The following is an 18785-nucleotide window of genomic DNA, read 5'->3' on the forward strand; positions in this document are numbered from 1 at the left end:
TTTCAGCCTGTATCCCTGCAGGATGTCAGCCTTTATTTCATATTTAAAGATTATGACACCAAAATCCTGAAGATCAAACACAAAACGTGGGGCTTGCTGATCGTTGGCGGAGCCTCGGTCGGTAGTTTGCATCCATACAGCCGTCAGCCTGTCTGATTCCCTCTTAGACAGGCCTCCCCCCACCCTACAAAGCCCCACGCACGGCGGAGGCGGGGCCTGTCAGAGTGTACAATTCACACACAAAATGGCATATTAAAGGCTTCTAATTCTGGTGGAAGGAAACATCTGGAACTCCTGGTTTCCTTCAAAATCCAGAGTGAAAGTAAACTGAGGGGTTGATGACGTTCTCATTAACGTTAACACACTCTGACGGCAGAAGAACCAGGAATCGTGCACATCACACACCGAAGACGCAGCTGTGGGAGCTATTCTGTTTGGTGCACATGTCTGGGATCTAACCCATGGCCTTCGTATAACTAAAGTAGTGGGATTTGAGCAGATGACTGAGGCCGTCTGCTCTGATTCTCATGGGAGGTTTTTCTGAGGAACAGAAAGGAGAAAGAGGGAGGAGGCGTGGCCTGTCCACCAATGGATGTTCATTGATAGATTTGAAAGACAGAGGACTTTTGGACACCTTGGCCAGTCGGGTTTGTATCCCTCCATCATGTAGTTCAGCTGTAGTTTGTGAAATTAAACTACAGTATTTGCCCATATTAAATGCACAGGTGTAAGACAAGCACTTAACATTGCAGTAGTTGGAAAAACGACTGTTTGGACCATAAATCTTTCCATGATCGATGTTATTAGCTTATTTGGCCACATCGATCCTCCTGTGTGCTGATACGATCCAGTACACAGAAGCAACCGACAGCAACTAGAAAAGAGTCATCAGAGTAATAAATTACACAAACAATCTAGTTTTAAAATGTTGATATTCATGAATTTGTTGAATAGAAAATGTCTCAGAGCCAGATGCTCCCAGGTAATGTACAAAAACTGTTTCTGGGGAGTGAAGGGCTAAATTTCAGTTGTAGTAAAACCTTCTGCATGCAGCGCCACCATGATGCTGAAACTGTTGGAACAACAACAATGTTCACGAAAAAAACAACAGGAAAACCTGCAAGATATATAAAGATAAGCAAACTGTGTGAAACTGTCATTTATGAGAGTGTGTCGCATAATTTTGTTGTCTGAAATGCAGATTCATTGATTCATTGATTCGTCCATTCATCCATTGAATGGTGAAAACCACCAGTTTGGGCCAACTTTGACCTCTCAAACACTTGTCTGCATTCAAACATTCACTCTCACATGTTGAGGTTCAAGGCTTTGCTCAAGGGCACTTTCGCCGGTAGATCTCAGGGCTGGGATCAGAACCACGTGGTGAGAAGCATTGGACCAGCTGGGCCACAGCTGCCCAGTTCAGTAAACTGGAAACTCCTGTCAAACCGTGACATGTAGAGCAACTAACCTGGAGGATGAATCCAAAAATCTGTCCATGTTCCTAAAACCACCTTCCATCAAGGATTTCCTGCAGCTCCTTCAATATTAAAACAAAGTGCAGAGGTCAGTAAGAGCCTTACTAGGGAGGGTGCTAATGGCAGACCCCCCCCCACCCCAGCAAATTATCATGACTCTAAATCAACCCCTGCTATTTCACTGGGTCAGAAGATCTATCAAACACAGGTAGGTCGCCAGGATCTGAGGATCCACCTGGAAGCAGAAGCAGGCAGGGATCCATTTCCTTCATTCACACCCTGCTCAGTCACTGGTTGAACTGGTTAGAGTGGAGGTATCACTGGGCCTTTCTCCAGCTGTCCTGCAGCTGAAAACTGAAACACATTTTTCCCCGGGGCATATCTGAAATTACAGACGTGCTCTCTTCTTCTTTGGGCTCCACACATAAAAACTGAGCAGTCTGTTCCAGAAGAACCGTTCTCTCACCCAGATTCACAACTTCAGTGGAATGATTCCACGTGTTAGCCGTAGCATTAGCATTGATCGCATCAATCAATATCGTGGTCCGGCAAACGTTACAGGAGCTAATGAGGTTAAACCTCACCTTAAAGGATTTGATGTGCCCCCAGTGAGGCTAAACCAGTAACCTTGGCAGATTGTTTGACAGCATTACCAAGGGTAGAATCCAAGTGTAAATATTGTAACGGTTGATAGTTGCAGCCTCACACACGCAGCTAATGTGTGATGTAACGTGCACAATGGCGAGAGACAAACCGGCGTTTCCTTCATACGTTTGCTTAGACCAAGTTGGAATAATGAGTCTGATTCACGTCTGCGTCTTTGTGATTTATCATCCTCTGTAGAATTCATTAACATTTCCTTCTTCTTCTTACAAAGAGAATCTCTGTTCCGGAGATAATTAAAGGTCTGGCGACAGTCTGACAATCACCTGAACCATCTGTCCACCACACCTTCACCAGACATGGTGCTTCTGCAGGTTTCTGTCACTGGACAACACAAAACCTCGTTTCTCTGAGGTGAGGGAAGTCCAGAGCCAGTCCACCAGGGCCAGGATTTTTTGCTGCCAGGTAAGTGACACTGTCACATGTTTTCCTTGGTGAAAGTGTTTTCTTTCTGGTAGGACAGAAAACCAGGCTGGATCCTCTCACGGATCCTAAAGGAGTAAACATAAATTACCGTTGTGATGTCACCAGAACCAAAGCTAATGGTGGCTCCTCTAAGCAAGTCAAGTTTGTTTACAGCCCAAAATCACAAAAATTGTTGCCTGGGAGGGCTTTACAAGCTGCACACTTGCGACCCTGGCTGTCCTCAGACCCTCGAACCGGCTCAGCTAGCATCAGATATTTACTTTTCCTTTACATTTTGCCAACAGAACTGTCTGGTTTCCTCCTGTCAGGAAAAGGATTCATTACTGCACACATCAGCAGGAGACGATCTGATACTCAGCATCTCAGCAGCGTGTGGGTGTGTGTGTGTGTGTGAGCCACTGGTGCTAATATTTCCAAAAGTGATATGCCAGCACTTGAGAGGATCAGCAGTGAGCCCAGAATCAGATGATAATGCGCAGAGAGGAAGCAGAAGCACGGTGATGTGCTCCGCCGCTAATATTGGCTATCTACGGCTGTGGTGGGCCCTGGGATGACGGAGCCTCCTGCAGGTCCCTGCTCACATGCTCACAAGCACTCCTGACATGCACTGGAATCCAAATGCATTCATCAACAGCAATCGGTGCCCCGGGCACAGCAGGCTGAACGTGTGCACTGATGAAGCTTTCTGGTGCTTCAAAACACCCACAGACCATGGAGGGCCTCTCTCAAGGGCCCCCCTAATGGGCTGGTAACAACCCACGTTAGGAAGAGCTGATGCTGCAGGTAGGCGGAGTCAGAGGGATCTCCACACGCAAACACGCCAGCTCTGATTATTCAAAGGTTAACCAGCAGCGTTTAATCACCAAAAAGATGAGGGTTGTTTACAGGACCAGAAGATGCAGCTAATGAGGAAAAATCAGCCGTCTCCTCACCATGTTTTCATGTTTCTAGACTACTGAGGACAGCTGTTGCGAAAGGTGTTACCAATTGTGGTTACGAAGAGACGTACTCTGCAGATATCTGGTAAATATGCTCTGAACTGGATTTGGCTCAGCTGCTGTGGCTGTCAGGAGAACTAATGAGCTTGTTAGACTGAAGGTTAATCCATCATTTCGGCTGCCTCATTACGTTCTTCTGAATATAACCACAGGAAGCGATCAATCACGGAATTATCCTGATTTGATTTTATTAATTAGAAATGAGTGATAGTTATTGTTCATGCTCATATATATCATTTATATTTTATGGTTTCCAATCCATCAGACTGAGCCCTAAAATCATCAGATCATTTAAACCAGACAGGTTTCAAGCAGAAGAGCGCACACCCTTCAGTGTTCTGCTGAAGTGTTCGTAGATACAGACTCCAGACTCGACTGGCGGTCCCCTGCCGCTGTAGACAGAGCTCCAGACAGGTCTCGAGGATGATGAAGGACTCGGAGCTTCATTGTCTTGGTCACGGCAGCTCTTCCAATCCATCACCGGTTATGTGTTTAACAAGGCAGCCGAAGAGCAGAGACGCCTGACCACAAGGACAACATCTGTCACGCAGCTGTGGTCTGATGGGAAGCACTTAACAAGGTCTACAACAGCACTGATGAAGGACTGCTTCCTGTTGTCCCCATCGGTCACCACTGGGACTGTCTGCTAGATTGTCCCACAGTCTGGTCCTTCTCTTTACGGATGTATTATTTGATATGATTCCATTCTTTCAGACCAAACCCCTGCGTGTGTGTGTGTGTGTGTGTGTGTGTGTGTGTGTCCCCTCCTGTAGTGTAATCTTCTTTAGCTCAGCTAAAACAAGCTGCCACAGTCATAGAGGGTGAGATGGACAGACAGACAGACAGACGCCCCCACAGCCCAGCACTGTAGAGCCTAGGTGAGAACAAGGAGAGATGGATGTGAAGGTATCTGCTGCTGTAATGACCTCATGAACCATGAAAGATGATGTTCCTCAGGTGTCAGAGACAGAACCATCTGATCCAGCCTATTAAAGAGCAGCCCTTTAATAGAATCACATCTCCCACTATGTTCTGGGGTTCTTTGGAGTTGCAGGAGAAAGGGGATGAGGAACCAGGTTATAAGCCACGAAACTTACAAATACTTAGTTTTCTGTTGCCTAGAGACCATCTTTGGGTTTATTAGAATAAATGCGTTCATAGGAGCTGCGTTTGTTTCTTCCTGGCTGCCTCACTATATAGAAGAATTACTTTGAGTAAAATTGTTTGAGTAAAAAAGCATAAACAACGTAATTTGTGTGTAGCTGATACAAACGTATATTTTAAGGTAGCTGCATTACAGACACCGTTAGATAAAAAAGCATTTACTGGTGCAATTTATTTATGTTGCTAAACGGATTAAATTAAAAGAAAAGTAAAAAAATCCTGACGTGATGAAATTTGGATTTAAGGTCTCTGTATAAACATACACGTGAAAAGAGTGGCTGTTGTTTCTTACCTGTCTGTCACTCGTCAGTGACTGGTCTCTTACGGTAATAAAATCATATACCGGTACTGAATGTTTTTGATCTAATTTTTCATATTACTACGTGGGATACCTGCGCCTTATAATCCGGTGCGGCTTGTATAAGTACAAAATTGATTTTCTTTCTAAAATCAGATTATGCGGCTTATAATCAGGTGCGCTCTATAGTCCAGAAATTACGGTAGCTGTAAGTTTTCACGGACACAAACACTGCTTGTAGTAAAACCCTGGGAGAGGATCAGTTGCTTTGTAACTCGCCGTCACCATGACAACCCCAGTAAAACTTGGGAACCCAGCAGCCGAATCTTCAAAAGACCAACAAAAGACCATCAGGCTGACGTTCAACTATAATTCCTATCTAGTGAAGCCCATATGCCCATATTTTATCTGGATGGTCATGGAAAGATGAAATTCACTGGAATCTTGAATAAAAATCAGCGGGCAAATGTTCCGCTTGCATCGCTGGAAAAGCTGGTTTGTTGTCATCTGATGAATATTTGTAGTTGACCATAAAGGCTCCAACATCTATAAACGGTCAATAACACACTGGTGGGGTAGAAGTTCTGCTCGAGAATCATCTAACCTCTTGAGTTTTAGCTCAACGCCAACGTTTTTGATCAATAGTTGCACTGAATCTTTTTACTGGTGACTTGATTTAAAGCTCTCACAGAAAAAAAGACATATGCAGCAAACATGTGTGTATATATTATAATAAATTAGTAACACTTTTGTGGGGAGAGACTGTAATACTGTTCTGCCCTCACTCCAAATATCATAAAAAAGAGGTTGAGGGACTATTTATATTAGGGACAAAGTATTTTTTTCCATCTGAGAAAATATTGATTAATTAAACTGTACTTATCAATACAGTATGTCATTAAACAATGTAATTAAACAATTGAACAATCATCTCCATCTGAGGATGCCACCTCACATGCACCTCACCTGCACGCCTGGTCCATGACGTCCCCCTCAGGGGACGAGTGAGCGCCTGCACTCGTCCCTTATCTGCCTCTCTGCCTCTCACTCTCATGCAGGTGTTCACAACTCAAATAAACAAGCATGTCTTGATCCTATCACGACTCCAACGCCAAAGATAAGGACTTTTCTGCCATCCACTTCCAGGTGGGGTCGTGACCCTGTCGACCCACAGAAGGACTGAAACAAGCGTGAGTCAGTCAATTAAAGTCGCTTATTTGCATTTGCGTTATCCACGAGCACCTTTGTGTGTTTATGATATAAAATATTGCAGTCACATTTGTTGTGACACAAGCAGCCAATGAAATGTTGTTTTTTCTTATTTTAGCGCCACCTGCTGACAATCTGTGGTACATGTATGTAGGCTCCACATGACTTTTCTGCTGCTATTACAGTTGCAGCCTGAAACGACTATTTCTCCAAGGAGCACCTGAATATCTGAAGTCAAAGAGTGAATGGCAGATATGATAACGGGATGCTGTAAGCGTGGTTAAAGCATGATTAAAGCCTGTGGAACCCTCCTGTCTCCAGGTCTGTGACAGCTCTTCAGTTCTGCATGGAGCTAGAGCCACGTTCTCTGTTCCAAACCTTCCTGAGAACATCTTAAATCTGCTTCGTATGTATGAAATGCTACAATAATGGAGTCAAAGCGTAATAACTGTTTAGTTTTCCCATATTGCTAGGCTGTTTGGGTTTTATTTGCCCTGGCATTCTATTAAATCAGCTACATCTATGTGTTCCATAGCTCCATCCAGCAGCTTCCAAGGGAGCAGCAGATTGCTGAGGGCCAGGTATGTGCCAGGCTCAGTGGGTCACATCCCCGGCTCCTGCCATCAGAGCTAGAGGCCAAACCTTCCAGCCACTGGGGACGTCACGCTCCCACAGAAACCAGGCAGGACGCTGCTCCTCTGCTCCTTACTCAGCTCACCAACAGCCGTACAGGCACATTGTGTACTGGACATATGAGCGTGATTCATATCCTCAGTCAAGCGAGAAAAAAACGAGATCTCACGCTGTAGACAAGGATTGGACAGTGGGACTGGAGGATAATTAGTGGGGATCTGGTTATGACTGTGGGGAATTACAGCAGGATCACAGGTGGTGGTTTTTACCTTTCTCAGTATTACTAATGTCATGGCTTTAAAGGATGACATCATGGCCTTCCCTTATTTGCTGTTCTTTTTGAGCTATCTTTATCTTTTAAAATGGGGGGTGGGAGGTCAGCCAGGGCCGGTGTTGGGGGTGTTGACAAGTGCCTAGTGGAGGGATCCCTCATCCAGTAGGCCTACCACCCAGGTGGAATCATCAGGGCTTGGCGTATTGTGGATTAGGTGACATCCGTCATGCTGAAGGAGTCCTAAAGGTCATGGAACGCCTGTGGGAGCCCCGGGGCATCCACCAGATACTGATGGGTCAAACTGTGCACAACTTGAGTGATCTCAGAGGCAAAAACTGAGGCCATGGAGAAAGACTATCAGCTGGCACCAAAATTATTCTGGCAGCCTGTCCGGCGCTTTATACGTCATTGACACGATGTGACCCGATGTCATTGTCATTGTGCGGTTCACACTAGAGGCGGGGGGTGTGGTGAGGTCGGTGGGGTGTTCACACAACACCAGTCTCCATCAACAGGCATGGTCAACTGCTCCACTTGGTCTCCAAACAAGGTTGTTTAAAAAAAAAAAAAACTCATGAGAGGAGTGACACAGGAAGTTCTCCAACAGGCAACCATGGACGAGGAGCAGAAAAGAGTCCTCCAGGGAGCAGGGCAGTGTGCCCAACCAGCCCACATGTGTTTGTAGACATGGAAGGGGCTGAATAGTGGGGCAGCCAGTGGAATATGGGGTGGAAGGACCCTTACAAAGGGTCACTGAGCTTGGGTTGCATTGCAGTAAGAGGGTCAGACTCCACCAGGGCTGCCCTTGGCCACCGATCCTGTTCACAGATTTGGAGGCCTGATGATTTTGTATGTCTGTTCCTTCCTTTCAGCCACATCTTTCATTGGCCTTTAGCTCTTGCTAGGACAATTCGCAGCTGAGAGTGAAGAGACAGCTGTGCTGGAGGGTGAGGCTCTCGGTCTAACACTCAACTACCAGCCCTCACCTATGGTCATTTAGGGAGACACCAAAAGGACAAAAGCTCGCAAATAAAATTTCCTGAAATGAGCTTCGTGTGTAGAGGTGCTGGGCTCAGAATAAGAGAGATTGAGGAGCTCAGACCTCTGAAAGGAGCTCAGAGTAGAGCCGCTGCAAAAGTCGAGGCGGGATCTGGATGGGAGGCCTCCTGGACACCTTTTTTGAACTTATTTGATGTGCTTCGATACGCTCACGACCACCATGTTCTATCCACATTTATAAATGCTGTGAAAAACATGACATATGTTATATATTGCGACACATGTAAAATAATATCTTTCATCTCAGCATGGTTATTATTTTTCTTTTTCAGAAAACCCCACAATTAGTGACCAATATAAGAAAATCTGACATCAGGTGAATTGGCTGAGATGAGAGAAACATAAAGACTGTATAGAAATCTGAAATGACTAATTAGCTGCTCCCCTTCTCCTCCTCCTCCTTCTCCTCCTCATTTCCATTTAAATGCAGATGGCATGTGAGTGGACTTTTAAAGGGTCAACCCAGCGAAGCAATCACATCAGACCTGTTAGTAATTATCTAAATCATGATGTAGAAACTGCACATTAAAGTTAAAACTAACATGGACACGATCAATACAGATGAACAGCTTTCTGAAGCAGCTGCAATTTAAAGTTTGGAGCAGCCGTTGAGGCAGACGTCACATCCAGTCACATCATCTAAAACATTTGATTTGTTCCTGATTCTGCAGAAGGTCTGATCCATGTCCAGATGGAGAGGCTGTCAGATCTCTCCAGGTTATTTAATAAATCATCCAACCCTTGGTCTCATTACCCTGACAGGAACACACTCCCGGTCGTCTTCGGCTGCCATTCTCCCTCAAAGCTCCACAATTGTGAAAATTGTTATGTTTCACACACCTGGTGACTCTAACCTTTCCATTGTGTGTGTGTGCATGTGTGTGTGTGTGTGTGTGTGTGTGCGCGCGCTGTTCTCTTCAGGAACATTTGAAGCCTGTTCTTTAGCTTGTTGTTGTGAGGGGAAAGAAAAGCAGTAGGGCCACGGCGTAGCATCCGTCTGATCAGGTTTCGACTGATCACGCTTTTGTTGGTCCATAATTGTTGAAATATTGGCAGTTTTTGCGCTTTTTACTGTCATATATTTCTCTACTTGTGATAGCAGCTACATAAAGGAGCCTCATTTGCAGCTTGCGTCTGTCTGTCTGTCCATCTCATCCTCTGTGACTGTGGCAGCTTGTTTTAGCTGAGCTAAAGAAGATTACACTACAGGAGGACACACACACACACACACACACACACAGACACACACAGAGAACACAGAGGGAACATACAAACTGCACAAAGGGAACTCAGAAACCTCTGGCTCAACCAACCAACTCAAAGCCTCCAACCCCCCCCCACCACACACACACACACACACACACACACACACACAGCCCCTGCTGCTACTGGTCCTGTCGTGCGACTAGTTACAGGTTTCTAAAGAGATTTGTTTTCCTCTGAATTGGGGTGTAGATTTCACTGAAAATCCTGTTTATGGGGCTGAGTTTGGTTTGCCAACGGGAGTCATGAGGCCGCAGCATCATAGCGCCACCTACAGTCTGAATACCATATGACAGTATAGTGTTTCATCCATCATCTCTATCACCACATGCACTGACACACTTATATGTTAGACTTTACTGTAACTTTGTTGTCATGGCGATGGAGCTGCAACACATTTGCAGCCTCCACTGAATCCCTGTACAGGACTGACATTTAGATACAGGTACGTTCCCAGGACATCATGTCCATCAGAATCTTGTTTTCATCCTCACAAGTTCTGATGGTCAAACAACCGAAGGACACCCAAAACATCCCATTTACTGGCCAAGTTACTCCAGTCTGCTATATGATGGTAGTTCTGGGCTGGAGTGAAAGAATGAGAGCTTAAAATGTTTCTGACTTAGGTGCTGGTGGACAGAGGAACATCAGGTAAAATAAACTATATAGCTGAAGAAGACCAGGTTTTTCCCTTCAGATACTCGAATCTTGCTCTGCTTTAGGGTCGGTCCCATCAGCTGGCATCCATGTTTGCCTCTCTGAAAGCGTTTGTTTTCCTGCTGAGGACGAGCGCACATCCAACGGGAGGACACTGTGAATTACTTAGCTGCGGAAAATTGTCCCACTTTAGTTTAGAAAAAGTGTTAGAAAATAGTTCAGCATCGTATGTTTTTGTAATGTTTCTGAAATCCTCCTCATCCTCCTCGTCCTCATCCTTCTTATCATCATCATCATCATCATCCTCATCATGATCATCATCATCAGTCCAACAAACCTTTCCCATCTCTACCAAATGTACGTACAGTATGTTTAGACTTTAAAAGATTATTTCTGCCTCTTATTCTGAATTATATGGGGGGACAGAAAAGCCGTTTTCTACCATATAGATGTACATTAGTCGTCATTAGTTATTTGTTTTAACACTGATGGTGAACATTTGAGGATGGATCAGATAAAGGTCCTCCATCAGACCGACTGTGACCCGGGATGGCTGCCTTTTACATGCAGAGAGCATTCTGGGGCACTTTCAGGTCACAGCGGGAACACTAGAATCTATTCATCCTCAACATGGAGCAGAAAAGAGGCTTCACACAGGAGACACAGAGGCGACGCTGTTGCTTCTGTCAGCTGATCGGCCCCAAACTTTACACCTGATCCCACCTGGGACCATCACACACAACCGCTGCCACCTGGTGAACTTAGAGATCCCACTATAACCAAGGTAGCGCTGCAAAGACTGACTGGCTGACTGACTGACTGACTGACTAACTGACATTCAACCAAAGCAGCGCTCAATGATGGCTGACAGATGCACTAAATGGTGGCTATTAAACAGAGATATTTATAAAACTGCTTTCACTGACACAACAGGCAGACACTGTTCTTTAGAGGGTGGGAGGACAGAATGACTTTGGAAAATAATAACACATCTTCAACAACGCTGCAGCTTAATGCACACACACAAACACACACACGCGTTCATGATTAGTAAAGAAAAGTTCACCATTTTGAGAGTTTTATGTTGTGTAAATCTTCTCTGCCCTAAACTCTTTGTTTCTCTGCTGCCCAGCGCTGGTCTGTGACATAAATGTGTGTGTGTTTGTGTGTCTCACTCTCACACTGAATTAATTTGAAAGAAAACCAGTGTGAACAGAAATCTAGCTTGATTTCCATCTGCAGGTCAGTAAGTGTGAGCCTGCCGTGTTCATGCCGTCAAAATGTGAGACAGGCGATGAATCCTGAGCAGCTCCTGTGGGATGTAACTGAAATAGTTTTAGCCTTCAAAGATACCTGGCCTGATGTGAGCTCTGTTTATGTTAACCCTTCATTTAAAAGAGTTAATTTTCTGGTGGAGACGCTGAGGGTTCCCTCCAGCCCCACTAAGCATGGATGAACATGGAGATGCTGAGGGTGTGAGAGCAGAGCAGCACCAACCCAAGTACACAGACAGGAGGGCAGCAGCAGCAGCAGCAGAGCAGCAGAGCAGCAGCAGCAGCAGCAGAGCAGCAGCAGAGCAGCAGCAGCAGAGCAGCAGCAGCAGAGCAGCAGCAGCAGCAGAGCAGCAGAGACGTTCTCCTGAAGAACATGAAGATGGAGCAGCCACAGCCTGACAAATCACATCCTTCTCCTAAAAGGAGGAACCGCCGCTCCGTCCAACTGCTCTGGCTGAAATATGCTGGTTTCATCTTTGGTCACCGGCATCATTCCTCCTCTCGCTTCCTCCATCTGTTGCTCTCCTTTTCTCTCTCTTTCATCTGTTCTTCATCAGGCAGGTGAAACAAACCAGCCAAAAAACCCACACAACTCCTCATCTGAGGAGGCCACCACACCAACAGGGTAGTTCATGTTTCTGCTTTGGAATTGAACTTAAAAAAATACAAAATTTAGCTTCAAGTCACATTATTTGGCATCAAGAATCAGTAATTAATGGTTCATTTTTCCTTACACAGTAAGCAGCTGATGAACCAAAGTCCGTTTACTAAGATGATGAATTAAAAATATCCTTGGCTCGGCTTTAATCCAGGCAAAACGTGATTCACATGAGACAACCACGCAGATTCTCGCTGCGTTCCAGCGGGATGCTTCAAATTCATCTATAGCTTCATGTTTCATCACCGAGGGTTAAATAAAATCCAAACTAGTGTCTGAAAGTCTTCCAACGCTAAAAATTCACCCAGAAAGCAAGTTAAAACCCCTGTACGCACTCTTACTACTGCAGACGGTTACAACACAAATATACAGATGTAACAAGAGTCATAAATGTGCCCTGTGACCGTTCTAATAAAGGTGGATTTTGGAGCAGTTTGCTACTGGTTGACAGTGGAAACACTGGTTTAGAGAATAAAAACCTTTATACTCACCCTCATCAATCTGTGCTGCATGTTGGACAAGATAGAGAGGAAACGCAGAGTTCCGGACCAGACCCAGTTCAAGAGAGAGTATTGCTCCAGTCCCGCAGCACCTGCTCCATCCCCCCCTCAGAGGTGCCTTGGGTGAAGGTGCGTGAAGGCGCGGTGAGGACGTGCGGCGTTTAATCCCTCCGCTCGGCTGCGCTGCGCGCTCCTGTCCGCTCAGTGCGTCTCCTCAGCCTCTCTTCTCTCCAACACCTCCGACTATTTGCTTCGCACTCTCATTCGGGAGGTCTCGGCCACCTTCGGTTGTTTCCGTAAACACAGAACGCGCCCGCCGACTTTAATTTAATCAGAGAATATAAGTTCTTTTGAATAAGCGACCATCGAGTTGAGATGGCGTTATTATAAACCGCAGTTATGTGTTATTGTGTGTGTGTGTGTGTGTGTGTGTGTGTGTGTGTGTGTGTGTGTTGTGTGTGTGTGTGTGTGAGTGCGTGTGTGTGTGTGTGTGTGTGTGTATGTGTGTGCGTGTGAGTGTGTGTGTGTATTTGTCCACGTCTTGACTACCTGTGGACGGAAGCGCACTGCTGCAGAACCAGCTGCTGGTCGCTGCTGCAATAACGACAATTAGGAAGATTTTTGATTCGTCAAAATAATTTTCCCAACATTTCTGTCGAAATAAAGCGTTCACAGAAGGTTCAAATCAAATCAAATCAAATCAAATAAATCAAATCAAATCAAATCAAATCAAATCAAATCAAATCAAATCAAATCAAATCAATCTTTATTTATATAGCATCTTATACAATCAAAATTGTTTCAAGGCGCTTTCCAGAATCCCAGGGCCTGACCCCAGACAAGCAACAGTGGCAAGGAAAAACTCCCCTTTAACAGGAAGAAACCTTGAGCAGGACCAGGCTCATGTAGGGGGACCCTGCTGATGGTCGTCTGGGTAAAGAAAGAGGAGAGGAGAGGAGAGGAGAGGAGAGGAGAGGAGAGGAGAAGTAGAGTGAAGGGGAGGTAGAGGAGAGGAGAAGGAGAAGGAGGAGGAGGGGAAAGAGGAGAGGAAGGAGAGGAGAGGAGAGGAAAAGGAGAAGGAGAAGGAGGGGGGAGGAGAGGAGAGGAGAGGAGAGGAGAGGAGAGGAGAGGAGAGGAGAGGAGAGGAGAGGCACAGAGCACAGAAACACACACAAAAAATATGATATACAATAGTTCATTCAGTATTCTATACATACAGCACTCTACAGATACAACAGTCTATAGATACAGCAGTCTATGGCTATAGCAGACTAGGCATACAGTATTCTATACATACAGTAGTCTATACATAGTCTACACACACAACAGTCTATACATACAGTATTCTAAAGATATAGCAGTCTATTGATACAGCATACAGCAGTACATGTATAGAATACATGCAGTATAGAATATGTAGAGTATTCTATACATACAGTATTCTACAGATACAGCAGTCTATGGGTACAGCCGTCTATACAGAACAGTATTCTATACATAGCTCCGCCACGTTCAGCCACAGCAGACACATTAAGAGAACTGAGAGCTTCAGGAAAATGTTTCCCTCATAGGGAAAGAAGATGAACATGAAAACATGCTGTCTGATCATCTTCACAGACCATATTCATTTTTAATGTTGTGGGGCTGTGTGGTTTATAGAAATAATTAGCTTTTTGCTGCCCCTCCTGGAGCGAAGCAGCCATTGATTAGCAGGTTCCAACCAAGGTTGTAGCCCGTTCAAAGGCAGCCAGGTTGGTCTGAAAGCTGCCAATCTGGTGAGACCAGCTCAGAGACCACATGTGAAGGGTGGATATTTTAGAGAAAGCTTGAATATTATCTGGTGATGCCTTCATTCATGTCCCTGGAGGCCTGCGGGGGACATCCTGTTAGCAAACACACAGACCGGCTCCAGGTCACATGACAAAGGTCCCATCACATGATCTTGAACCAGATGTTGTTTTTATGCATTGTTTATATATTCCATTCATTGATTAAACATAATGAGCCAGAAATAACCATGATTCACGAGGTAATTATTTATTTTCAGTTTCTTCTTTTCTACTTTTTAGAAAATTAGAGGATTAATGTGGATTAGATGTCTGGGCTCACACAGCTGCTGTACATCACAAGCATGTTTCTGAGCTGACATGGTTTGGTCCATTCCCAGCAGGATCAGAACCTCAGGCTCGTCTCAGGACACAGAGGAGTCTAATCAGAGCCCACACTGTAATAAGCATCACAGAAACACAACATTAGTATCAATGTATCACACAGGACAGCGCTCATCTGTCAGACACACAACACCAATAATAACAGGAAGAACCAAAGAAACACAAATACACCTTTATGATGACACATATCCTGGTGTGTGGTGAGAACTCACAGCAGCATTTGGACATAATGACATCAGAACTTGGTAAAATATCATCTTGGTTAGATATCAACAAGCTCTAACTGGTGCTATTTTCTAATGACAGGGGTAAAATCAAGTTCAGACACATAATGAGGATATTAGCATTGAACGCTAAATTCCTGGGGGGTTAGGAGAGATGATTATTACTCACCTTCATGCATTCATGTCCAAAAGTGTTTTTGTCATATTAAAAGCAAAACACTTACATATCACTCCACATCCTCTACTGCTCATTAATGTTACCATATTGAGTCTATAGCATAGAGGTAGCATTAGCGCCTTACAACTGTTGTTCTTCCTCCAGAAATGGGCTATCAGAACAATTTACAACATAAGAACACACCAATCCATGATTTATGAAATGGAAACTACTTAATCTTCATGACATTGTACAACTTCAAACGGTAATATTAATGTAAAAACCTAGAAATAACTTACCCCCATAATACTCAGAAAATCTTTCGGGAAAGAGAGGGAGGGTAAGAGGAAAATCAAGGTTTTGAACACAACAAATCAGCACAACTAAGAAACAGTCTCTGTTTCAGTTGTTGGGTAAAAACTTAGGAGCAGTCTGACGACAGAGCGGAAACAAACATGCATCACCTCAAACACAGTATGTACAGTATAAAGAGTTCATCTTCATTTAATACAGACAGGAACCCTGTATTACTGTTGTTGTTGCTGTTCTTATTGTCTCTATTACTGTTGTTGTTGCTGTTCTTATTGTCTCTATTACTATTATTGTTGCTGCTCTTATTGTCTCTATTACTATTATTGTTGCTGCTCTAATTGTCTCTATTACTATTATTGTTGCTGCTCTTATTGTCTCTATTACTATTATTGTTGCTGCTCTTATTGTCTCTATTACTATTATTGTTGCTGCTCTTATTGTCTCTATTACTATTATTGTTGCTGCTCATATTGTCTCTATTCCTATTATTGTTGCTGCTCTTATTGTCTCTATTACTATTATTGTTGCTGCTCTTATTGTCTCTATTACTATTATTGTTGCTGCTCTTATTGTCTCTATTACCATTATTGTTGCTGCTCATATTGTCTCTATTACTATTATTGTTGCTGCTCTTATTGTCTCTATTACTGTTATTGTTGCTGCTCTTATTGTCTCTATTACTGTTATTGTTGCTGCTCTTATTGTCTCTATTACTGTTATTGTTGCTGTTCTTATTATCTCTATTGCTGCTGTTGTTGTTGCTCTTATTGTCTCTATTACTTAGTCTTATTGTCTCTATTGTTTTACATGAGTCAATCAGACAGGGGGTAGAATCATATAGGTATTTTCTTCCTCCTACTCTTTTTGAACATGTAAAGTACATGCAAACAGTGTATGTGGAACTCTGAGCCTGTTCATATAACCACAAAATGGATTGTATCCTATTACACAACCTTGTTTAACACAGAGAACGTGTCGCAGGCAGCCCCTGGAATAGCTTAGACCCTATAGCTGTGGGAGTTTCATTACTTGCCTGTTCCTCCATGAATATATGTCTTCATGCATGTGTAGGAACACGTGTCACAGCAGTATCAGCGCTCAAATTCAGAGCTATACTATAAAAATATCGTGCACTAATTACAGTCAGCTTGTGTTTCTACATGAATGACACTGAATGCCCCCCCCCCCCCCCCACACACACACACACACACACGGCCACTGCATTAATACACAGTTGGTGGTGCCTGTCCTGCAGGCTACACTGGGAACACATTTTGTCCCTCCAGTTGATGCATTTAATTCTCTCCCTAATGTAAATCTCGTCCCAGTGGAGGAGCCATCGTGGGGCTAATGTATGATTTTTTATTTTAATCAGCTGAAAGAATAGATAAAACAGTTCATGGAAGAAAAGATGAAAGAATCAGGATGTTGGACATAGAAACTGTTGAATGAACTGGTGACACGAGAAGGTGAAAACCAGATGTTTACCTGCAGAGATGATGCTGCTTTAGCATTAGCATTTCTACAGCACTTACCATTAGTATTATTTGCTTGTGTGAATAACATCAAGAAAGTACAATCATCATCATCATTGCTGGTTTTTGGAACATATGTTGGAAAATCTGAGATCTATGCTAAATCCTGGTGCTGTTCATTTGCATGTGCGGGACTTACATTCATCACTATTGTGTTGTGATTTAGAGACACTTCCATACCGTCTGTTTATATAAGCACCTTGAGAAGTGTTGTAATATATCTAATATTAGCTCCTTTTCCCAGTGTACATCCCCTCAGTGACTCTTTCCTGAGGGGAGACCATCTGGTGGCCTTTGCTTTGTGTGTGTATGTGTGTGTGGGCACAATGGTAAGAGACACACTCATTTCTCTGTGATTGTCACCTTATTAATTATTAAATTGCTCATTAATGCTGTAGATGGGATGCTGTTTTGTTACGGTTTAGTTTGAAGAGGACTCAAATGCAGACAGGAAACAGCCAACTAAGTCTCTAATGTCTATTCTAACTGAAAGCAGCCTCGAACGCGAACGGTGGGTGGGTGGGGGTGTTGGCTCGGCACGGGGAAAAGCTCCTGCACGATTCTTCATGAGAGGACGGAGGCGTGGTGACCTTAAGAGTGAAGCTAAGAACAACAAAAAAAAAACAATTACAAAATCTCAAAGCTCAAATGAATCAAATCTCAGGGTCCAACGTTTACCACAAACCTGGTGGAACAATCAGACACTGGTCCAACGCCCCCCCCCAGAGACAGAACAGGGCAGGAACATGGAAAGCACCACAAAAGAACACCAAAACAAACACCCAGGACCCTGACAGTTTTGGTTTTACGATAGCATTGATTCAGTTATTCTATGACAACAGTGAAGCTGGATCTCTTCCATTTGCACATGTTCCTTTCATTCAAAACAATTTCTGACCAATGTATGTGCGATCCATGATAAGATAAACGATGTCTGCTGCTTTACTGTTGTGCTGAAGCAGGAAATGACAGCAGCTTGGTGTGATTTGCTTCTCTTTTCGTAGTATTTTTGTATTTCATTCTTGCTGTACGGTCACAAAGAGATGTCCTTTCTCCATCTTTTAGGGAGCTGTTGGACACATGTGATGTACAGCTGTGCAAATAAGAGACCAACTGCTACTGTATTCATTTTGCTTGAGCAACCATGGAATCTTCCCGTCAACGGTTCTCACAGCCAGTAAAACCAGTAGCTCAGTTCTCATTCCTCATGCAAAGAGAATGAACACAGTCTGTCCATCCTCATCACTGTCAAGCACACCTCACTGACTCTGGAGCAGCCTAGTCCTGGTCCGTGATGGTCCTGATCTGTGATGGTCCTGGTCTGTGATGGCCCTGGTCTGTGATGGTCCTGGTCTGTGATGGACCTGATCCATGATGATCTTGATCTGTGATGGTCCTGGTCCGTGATGGTCCTGGTCTGTGATGGTCTTGATCTGTGATGGTCCTGGTTTGTGATGTTCTTGATCTGTGATGGACCTGATCTGTGATGGTCCTGATCTGTGATGGTCCTGGTCTGTGATGTTCCTGGTCTGTGATGGTCCTGGTCTGTGATGTTCCTGGTCTGTGATGGTCCTGGTCTGTGATGGTCCTGATCTGTGATGGACCTGATCTGTGATGGCCCTGGTCTGTGATGGTCCCGGTCTGTGATGGTCTTGATCTGTGATGGTCCTGGTCTGTGATGGTCTTGATCTGTGATGGTCCTGGTCTGTGATGGTCCTGGTCTGTGATGGACCTGATCTGTGATGGACCTGATCTGTGATGGTCCTGGTCTGTGATGTTCCTGGTCTGTGATGGACCTGATCTGTGATGGTCCTGATCTGTGATGGTCCTGG

General features: G+C 44.2%; 1 protein-coding gene across 17 annotated transcripts in view; it reads right to left on the minus strand.

Moving 5' to 3' along the window:
- The window catches only part of ptprfa (protein tyrosine phosphatase receptor type Fa), a 62554-nt gene extending 49731 nt beyond the window's left edge, over positions 1 to 12823 (minus strand). For all 17 annotated transcript variants that reach the window (XM_057037147.1, XM_057037159.1, XM_057037155.1 and 14 more), the window contains exon 1: positions 12546 to 12823. The gene's annotated coding sequence lies outside the window, so the exon portion shown is untranslated. The remainder of the gene's footprint in view (positions 1 to 12545) is intronic.
- Between the last annotated feature and the right edge of the window lie 5962 nt (positions 12824 to 18785).

The sequence above is a fragment of the Takifugu flavidus genome, chromosome 7 (assembly GCF_003711565.1).
Source record: "Takifugu flavidus isolate HTHZ2018 chromosome 7, ASM371156v2, whole genome shotgun sequence".
NCBI classification, from domain to species: Eukaryota; Metazoa; Chordata; class Actinopteri; order Tetraodontiformes; family Tetraodontidae; genus Takifugu; species Takifugu flavidus.